The following is a 9,138-nucleotide window of genomic DNA, read 5'->3' as shown; positions in this document are numbered from 1 at the left end:
TGGTGCACACAAAATGTGCTTTTTCGCTTAAATTGTCATCTACCAAATAAATGTCGAACAAATTATCTGTCGGCATTTTAAAAATTGTACAGAAACGTCCTATTTCCATCACAGCTGTCGTGATTATTATTTGTTTATACTGTATGACTTTACTCGCATAAAAACTGTGGATGGAAACTTGGTTGATGTGCGAAATCAAGACCGTGTTGTATATACATGTGCTCAGGAGATTGCAAACGTACCGAGTTCAGGGCCAGCTCAGTCTTGACCTCTTGGTCGTTGACAAAATAAATATGTACAAAAAAGCAACTAGATTAGAAGACAGATGTAGCCTCGTTATGGCTAACCCTAACTAAAGAGGTTAACTAACATAAATAAACGAGCAAAGGCTGGTTGAAAGGCTTCTAGCCTCCTTTCTCACGGACTGCCAATCAATCCTGAGTGTTCACACCTGAGTAATTATTACGACTTCCTGGCAGAGCACATCACCTAAACTGGTTGCTGCTGCCCCCTGGGGATTTTTATTGATTTGATTTAACCTTTAATGAGGTATGGTAGTGTAGTATGTTGTCTCTACAAAACCCCCCGTCGCCCTCAGCTTTAGCCTCGAGGTTAGAGACGCAGGCCAGCAACTGGAGGGTTGCCGGTTTGACTCCAACTGGAGGGTTGCCGGGCCAGCAACTGGAGGGTTGCCGGTTTGACTCCAACTGGAGGGTTGCCGGTTTGACTCCAACTGGAGGGTTGCCGGTTTGACTCCAACTGGAGGGTTGCCGGTTTGACTCCCAGTGCCGACGGAGGAAAAAATAGTAAACACATTTCTTAAAACTGCCTTGTTGAACTGTTGTTAGGGTTACCCTATGTTGGTTAAGGGCTGTAAGTAAACGTTTCACTGTAAGGTTTACACCTGTTGTATTAGGCGCATGTGGCAAATAACATTTGATTGGTCAATATCTCAGGTGCAGGTCCTTACGGCAACTTAACCCGCTAAACTTCTCATTGGGCGCTGCACTGCGGCAACCCTCTGCTCCAGCCTTTCTAACCTAATGCGTGTATATCGGGGGTTGGATAAGAGCATAAGACACATTTCCATCTTGCATGGATTTATAAAGTACATATTATCTGCTAGTAATTCATGCCCTGTACTAACACTATTACATACATCGTTTAATCTGCCCTTTGGTATTGTTACGATCGTTAACAAACGAGAAGGACCAAGGCGCAGCGTGATATGCATTCATGTTTATTTAACGAATAAACACACAACCAAAACAACAAACGAAACGTGAAGCAGGAACGGGCCGAACCGTACTGGGAACACACACCACTGGCTTAGTGCGGGAAGCAGGAACGGGCCGGACCGGACTGGCGACACGCACCACTTGATTGGTGCAAGGAGCGGGACTGGGTTCTTTCATTAACCCCCGCTCCTTCTGCTGCCTAACCAGCTCCTCTCGCCGTCCCTCTACACTTTCCTTCTGCTCCCTCTGAACCAATGACCCCCCTAATCTGGTGGCCTCCTCTGCTAAACAGGGGAACCGCTCTATCACGGCCTCCTGCTGCCTCGTCGTGAGCCCCCCCCCCCTACATTTTTTTGGGGATTGTCTCTCCCCCGTGATCATGGCCTCCATCCCTCTTGCCAGACTCGCTCATCTCCTCCCAAGTCCAACCTCTCTCCTCGTCACGCTGCTTGATCCAGGATTGGTGGGATCTTCTGTCACGATCGTTAACGAACGAGAAGGACCAAGGCGCAGCGTGATAAGCGTACATGTTTATTACAACTGTGCAAACACGACAAAACAACAAACAAACGATACGTGAAGTCTTAAGGTACACACAACAAACCTATACGGAACAAGATCCCACAACCCACTAGTGCCAACAGGCTACCTAAGTATGGTCCCCAATCAGAGACAACGAGCTTAGCAGACGCTCCAGAGCGACTTACAAATAGGTGCATTCACCTTATAGCCAGTGGGATAACCACTTTACAATGTTTTTTTTAATGTTTTTTTTTTTTTTGGGGGGGGTTGGGGTAAGTTGGGGTAAGGGGGGATAGAAGGATTACTTTATCCTATTCCAGGTATTCCTTAAAGAGGTGGGGTTTCAAATGTCTCCGGAAGGTGGTGAGTGACTCCGCTGTCCTGGCGTCGTGAGGGAGCTTGTTCCACCATTGGGGTGCCAGAGCAGCGAACAGTTTTGACTGGGCTGAGCGGGAACTATGCTTCCGCAGAGGTAGGGGAGCCAGCAGGCCAGAGGTGGATGAACGCAATGCCCTTGTTTGGGTGTAGGGACTGATCAGAGCCTGAAGGTACGGAGGTGCCGTTCCCCTCACAGCTCCATAGGCAAGCACCATGGTCTTGTAGCAGATGTGAGCTTCAACTGGAAGCCAGTGGAGTGTGCGGAGGAGCGGGGTGACGTGAGAGAACTTGGGAAGGTTGAACACCAGACGGGCTGCGGCATTCTGGATGAGTTGTAGGGGTTGAATGGCACAGGCAGGGAGCCCAGCCAACAGCGAGTTGCAGTAATCCAGACGGGAGATGACAAGTGCCGCTTCCTGTGTAAGGCAGGGTCGTACTCTCCGAATGTTGTAGAGCATGAACCTACAGGATCGGGTCACCGCCTTGATGTTAGCGGAGAACGACAGGGTGTTGTCCAGGTTCACGCCAAGGCTCTTCGCACTCTGGGAGGAGGACACAACGGAGTTGTCAACCGTGATGGCGAGATCATGGAACGGGCAGTCCTTCCCCGGGAGGAAGAGCAGCTCCGTCTTGCCAAGGTTCAGCTTGAGGTGGTGATCCGTCATCCATACTGATATGTCTGCCAGACATGCAGAGATGCGATTCGCCACCTGGTTATCAGAAAGGGGAAAGGAGAAGATTAGTTGTGTGTCGTCAGCGTAGCAATGATAGGAGAGGCCATGTGAGGATATGACAGAGCCAAGTGACTTGGTGTATAGCGAGAATAGGAGAGGGCCTAGAACTGAGCCCTGGGGGACACCAGTGGTGAGAGCACGTGGTGCGGAGACAGCTTCTCGCCACGCCACTTGGTAGGAGCGACCGGTCAGGTAGGACGCAATCCAAGAGTGAGCCGCGCCGGAGATGCCCAGCTCGGAGAGGGTGGAGAGGAGGATCTGATGGTTCACAGTATCAAAGGCAGCAGACCGGTCTAGAAGGACAAGAGCAGAGGAGAGAGAGTTAGCTTTAGCAGTGCGGAGAGCCTCCGTGACACAGAGAAGAGCAGTCTCAGTTGAATGACCAGTCTTGAAACCTGACTGGTTTGGATCAAGAAGGTAATTCTGAGAGAGATAGCAAGAGAGTTGGCTAAAGACGGCACGCTCAATAGTTTGAGAGAGAAAAGAAAGAAGGGATACTGGTCTGTAGTTTTTGACATCAGAGGGATCGAGTGTTGGTTTTTGAGAAGGGGTGCAACTCTCGCTCTCTTGAAGACGGAAGGGACATAGCCAGCGGTCAAGGATGAGTTGATCAGCGAGGTGAGGTAAGGGAGAAGGTCACCGGAGAGGGTCTGGAGAAGAGAGGAGGGGATAGGGTCAAGCGGGCAGGTTGTTGGGCGGCCTGCCGTCACAAGTCGCAAGATTTTATCTGGAGAGAGAGGGGAGAAAGAAGTCAAAGCATAGGGTAGGGCAGTGTGAGCAGGACCAGCAGTGTCATTTGACTTAACAAACGAGGATCGGATGTCGTCAACCTTCTTTTCAAAATGGTTGACGAAGTCATCCACAGAGAGGGAGGAGGGGGGAGGAGGATTCAGCAGGGAGGAGAATGTGGCAAAGAGCTTCCTAGGGTTAGAGGCAGATGCTTGGAATTTAGAGTGGTAGAAAGTGGCCTTAGCAGCAGAAACAGATGCCAGGTCCGCAGGGAGTCTAGTTTTCTTCCATTTCCTCTCAGCTGCCCGGAGCTCTGTTCTGTGAGCTCGCAATGAGTCATCAAGCCACGGAGCTGGAGGGGAGGACCGAGCCGGCCGGGAGGATAGGGGACATAGAGTCAAAGGATGCAGAAAGGGAGGAGAGGAAGGTTGAGGAGGCAGAATCAGGAGATTGGAGGGAGAAGGATTGAGCAGAGGGAAGAGATGATAGGATGGAAGAGGAGAGAGTAGCGGGAGAGAGAGAGTGAAGGTCGCGACGGCGCATTACCATCTGAGTAGGGGCAGAGTGAGTAGTGTTGGAGGAGAGGGAGACAGAAAAGGATACAAAGTAGTGGTCGGAGACTTGGAGGGGAGTTGCAGTGAGATTGGTAGAACAACAGCATCTAGTAAAGATGAGGTCAAGCGTATTGCCTGCCTTGTGAGTAGGGGGGGACGGTGAGAGGGTGAGGTCAAAAGAGGAGAGGAGTGGAAAGAAGGAGGCAGAGAAAAATGAGTCAAATGTAGACGTAGGGAGGTTGAAATCCCCCAGAACTGTGAGGGGTGAGCCATCCTCAGGAAAGGAACTTATCAAGGCGTCAAGCTCATTGATAACTCTCCAAGGGAACCTGGAGGGCGATAGATGACAAGGATATTAAGCTTAAATGGGCTAGTGACTGTGACGGCATGGAATTCAAATGAGGAGATAGACAGATGGGTCAGTGGAAAATTTGAGAATGTCCACTTGAGAGAGATGAGGATTCCTGTGCCACCACCCCGCTGACCAGATGCTCTCGGGGTATGCGAGAACACATGGTCAGACGAGGAGAGAGCAGTAGGAGTAGCAGTGTTTTCAGTGGTAATCCATGTTTCCGTCAGCGCCAAGAAGTCGAGGGACTGGAGGGTAGCATAGGCTGAGATGAACTCTGCCTTGTTGGCAGCAGAACGGCAGTTCCAGAGGCTGCCTGAGACCTGGAACTCCACGTGGGTGGTGTGTGCCTCTCTCCTGGATGAAACAGTTTATTAAAAAAAAAAAATATTTCACCTTTATTTAACCAGGTAAGCCAGTTGAGAACAAGTTCTCATTTACAACTGCGACCTGGCCAAGATAAAGCAAAGCAGTGCGATAAAAACAACACAGAGTTACATATGGGGTAAAACAAAACATAAAGTCAAAAATACAACAGAATATATATATACAGTGTGTGCAAATGTAGCAAGTTATGGAGGTAAGGCAATAAATAGGCCATAGTGCAAGATAATTACAATTAGTATTAACACTGGAATGATAGATGTGCAAGAGATTATGTGCAAATTGAGATACTGGGGTGCAAATTAGCTAAATAAATAACAATATGGGGATGAGGTAGTTGGGTGGGCTAATTTCAGATGGGCTGTGTACAGGTGCAGTGATCGGTAAGCTGCTCTGACAACTGATGCTTAAAGTTAGTGAGGGAGATAAGAGTCTCCAGCTTCAGAGATTTCTGCAGTTCGTTCCAGTCATTGGCAGCAGAGAACTGGAAGGAATGGCGGCCAAAGGAGGTGTTGGCTTTGGGGATGACCAGTGAGATATACCTGCTGGAGCGCATACTACGGATGGGTGTTGCTATGGTGACCAATGAGCTAAGATAAGGCGGGGATTTGCCTAGCAGTGATTTATAGATGGCCTGGAGCCAGTGGGTTTGGCGACGAATATGTAGTGAGGACCAGCCAACAAGAGCGTACAGGTCACAGTGGTGGGTAGTGTATGGGGCTTTGGAGACAAAACGGATGGCACTGTGATAGACTACATCCAATTTGCTGAGTAGTGTTGGAGGCTATTTTGTAAATGACATCGCTGAAGTCAAGGATCAGTAGGATAGTCAGTTTTAAGAGGGCATGTTCGGCAGCATGAGTGAAGGAGGCAATTTTAGATGTAACTTTGGATTGGAGATGCTTAACGTGAGTCTGGAAGGAGTGTTTACAGTCTAACCAGACACCTAGGTATTTGTAGTTGTCCACATACTCTAGGTCAGACCCGTTGAGAGTAGTGATTCTAGTCGGGTGGGCGGGTGCCAGCAGCGTTCGATTGTAGAGCATGCATTTAGTTTTACTAGTGTTTAAGAGCAGTTGGAGGCTACTGAAGGAGTGTTGTATGGCATTGAAGCTCGTTTGGACGTTTGCTAACACAGTGTCCAATGAAGGGCCAGATGTATACAAAATGGTGTCATCTGCGTAGAAGTGGATCTGAGAGTCACCAGCAGCAACAGCAACATCATTGATATACACAGAGAAAAGAGTCGGCCCAAGAATTGAACCCTGTGGCACCCCCATAGAGACTGCCATTGGTCCAGACAACAGGCCCTCCGATTTGACACATTGAACTCTATCTGAGAAGGAGTTGGTGAACCAGGCGTGGCAGTCACTTGAGAAACCAAAGCTATTTAGTCTGCCAATAAGAATGCGGTGGTTGACAGAGTCGAAAGCCTTGGCCAGGTCGATGAAGACGGCTGCAGAGTACTGTCTATTATCGATCGCGGTTATAATATCGTTCAGGACCTTGAGCATGGCTGAGGTGCACCCATGGCCAGCTCGGAAACCAGATTGCATAGTGGAGAAGGTACGGTGGGATTCGAAATGGTCAGTGATCTGTTTGTTACCTTGGCTTTCAAATACTTTCGAAAGGCTGGATATAGGTCTGTAACAGTTTGGATCTAGAGTGTCACCCCCTTTGAAAAGGGGGATGACCGCGGCAGCTTTCCAATCTCTGGGGATCTCAGACGTTTCGAAAGAAAGGTTGAACAGGCTAGAAATAGGGGTTGCGACAATTTCGGCAGCTAATTTGAGAACGAAAGGGTCCAGATTGTCTAGCCCAGATGATTTGTAGGGGTCCAGATTTTGCAGCTCTTTCAGAACATCAGCTGTCTGAATTTGTGTGATGGAGAAGCAGGGGGGGCATGGGCAAGTTACAGCGGAGGGTGCAGAGCTGGAGGCCGAGGTAGTGGTAGCCAGGTGGAACGCATGGCCAGCCGTAGCAAAATTCTCGATTATTGTAGATTTATCGGTGGTGATAGTGTTTCCTAGCCTCAGTGCAGTGGGCAGCTGGGAGGAGGTGCTCTTATTCTCCATGGACTTTAGTGTCCCAAAACTTTTTGGAGTTAGTGCTACAGGATGCAAATTTCTGTTTTAAAAATCTAGCCTTTGCTTTCCTAACTGATTGTGTATATTGGTTCCTAACTTCCCTGAAAAGTTGCATATCACGGGGGCTATTCGATGCTAATGCAGTACACCACAGGATGTTTTTGTGCTGGTCAAGGGCAGTCAAGTCTGAGGAGAACCAGGGGCTATATCTGTTCTTAGTTCTGTATTTTTTGAAAGGGGCATGTTTATTTAAGATTGAGAGGAAATTACTTTTAAAGAACAACCAGGCATCCTCTACTGACGGAATGAGATCTATATCCATCCAGGATACCCGGGCCAGGTCAATTAGGAAGGCCTGCTCGCTAAAGTGTTTTAGGGAGCGTTTGACAGTGATGAGGGGTGGTCGTTTGACCTCAGACCCATTACGGACGCAGGCAATAAGGCAGTGATCGCTGAGATCCTGGTTGAAGACAGCAGAGGTGTATTTAGAGGGTAAGTTAGTCAGGATGATATCTATGAGGGTGCCCATGTTTACGGATTTAGGGTTGTACCTGGTAGGTTCGTTGATAATTTGTGTGAGATTGAAGGCATGTAGTTTGGATTGTAGGATGGCCGGGGTGTTAAGCATATCCCAGTTGGTCATTCACTCACCCCCATCCTCACCTACAGGTTAGGGTTAGGGTTAGGGTTAGGTTACCTCACCTACAGGTTCTCCTGGCTGGCTGAGTTAGTGCTGTATAGCCTATTTTTCAACCAATGCAAACGCCACTATTTAGGATATCCAGTTTATTCAAAATGGAATACTGACTCGCAAATCCTGAACATGCTGCAAAGCAATTGTGGTCCCACAGCGACCATGTTTATAGTGTATTTAGGCTATCTAGGGCTTTAAAAAAATCTAGAGCTAACTACTAGACATTTACACAATTGTATTTATTTCACCTTTCAGGAAAGAACCTCTGATGCAACCTCTCTCCTGGATGACAAAGAGGAGAAGTACTGCTACTCACCACAGCTGTGTCCCTGACCAGAGCTCCCCTTTAAGAAGAGAATTATTACTACTCACCACAGCTGTGTCCCTGACCAGAGCTCCCCTTTAAGAAGAGAAGTACTACTACTCACCACAGCTGTGTCCCTGACCAGAGCTCCCCTTTAAGAAGAGAAGTACTACTCCTCACCACAGCTGTGTCCCTGACCAGAGCTCCCCTTTAGGAAGAGAAGTACTACTACTCACCACAGCTGTGTCCCTGACCAGAGCTCCCCTTTAAGAGAAGAAGTACTGCTACTCACCACAGCTGTGTCCCTGACCAGAGCTCCCCTTTAAGAAGAGAAGTACTGCTACTCACCACAGCTGTGTCCCTGACCAGAGCTCCCCTTTAAGAAGTACTGCTACTCACCACAGCTGTGTCCCTGACCAGAGCTCCCCTTTAAGAAGAGAAGTACTGCTACTCACCACAGCTGTGTCCCTGACCAGAGCTCCCCTTTAAGAAGTACTGCTACTCACCACAGCTGTGTCCCTGACCAGAGCTCCCCTTTAAGAAGAGAAGTACTGCTACTCACCACAGCTGTGTCCCTGACCAGAGCTCCCCTTTAAGAAGAGAAGTACTACTACTCACCACAGCTGTGTCCCTGACCAGAGCTCCCCTTTAAGAAGAGAAGTACTGCTACTCACCACAGCTGTGTCCCTGACCAGAGCTCCCCTTTAAGAAGTACTGCTACTCACCACAGCTGTGTCCCTGACCAGAGCTCCCCTTTAAGAAGAGAAGTACTACTACTCACCACAGCTGTGTCCCTGACCAGAGCTCCCCTTTAAGAAGAGAAGTACTGCTACTCACCACAGCTGTGTCCCTGACCAGAGCTCCCCTTTAAGAAGAGAAGTACTGCTACTCACCACAGCTGTGTCCCTGACCAGAGCTCCCCTTTAAGAAGAGAAGTACTACTACTCACCACAGCTGTGTCCCTGACCAGAGCTCCCCTTTAAGAAGTACTGCTACTCACCACAGCTGTGTCCCTGACCAGAGCTCCCCTTTAAGAAGAGAAGTACTGCTACTCACCACAGCTGTGTCCCTGACCAGAGCTCCCCTTTAAGAAGAGAAGTTCTGCTACTCACCACAGCTGTGTCCCTGACCAGAGCTCCCCTTTAAGAAGAGAAGTACTGCTACT

This window comes from Coregonus lavaretus (assembly GCF_964263955.1).
Source record: "Coregonus lavaretus genome assembly, contig: HAP1_SCAFFOLD_620, whole genome shotgun sequence".
In the NCBI taxonomy this organism is placed as follows: Eukaryota; Metazoa; Chordata; class Actinopteri; order Salmoniformes; family Salmonidae; genus Coregonus; species Coregonus lavaretus.
Note: the sequence above shows the minus strand (reverse complement) of the source record.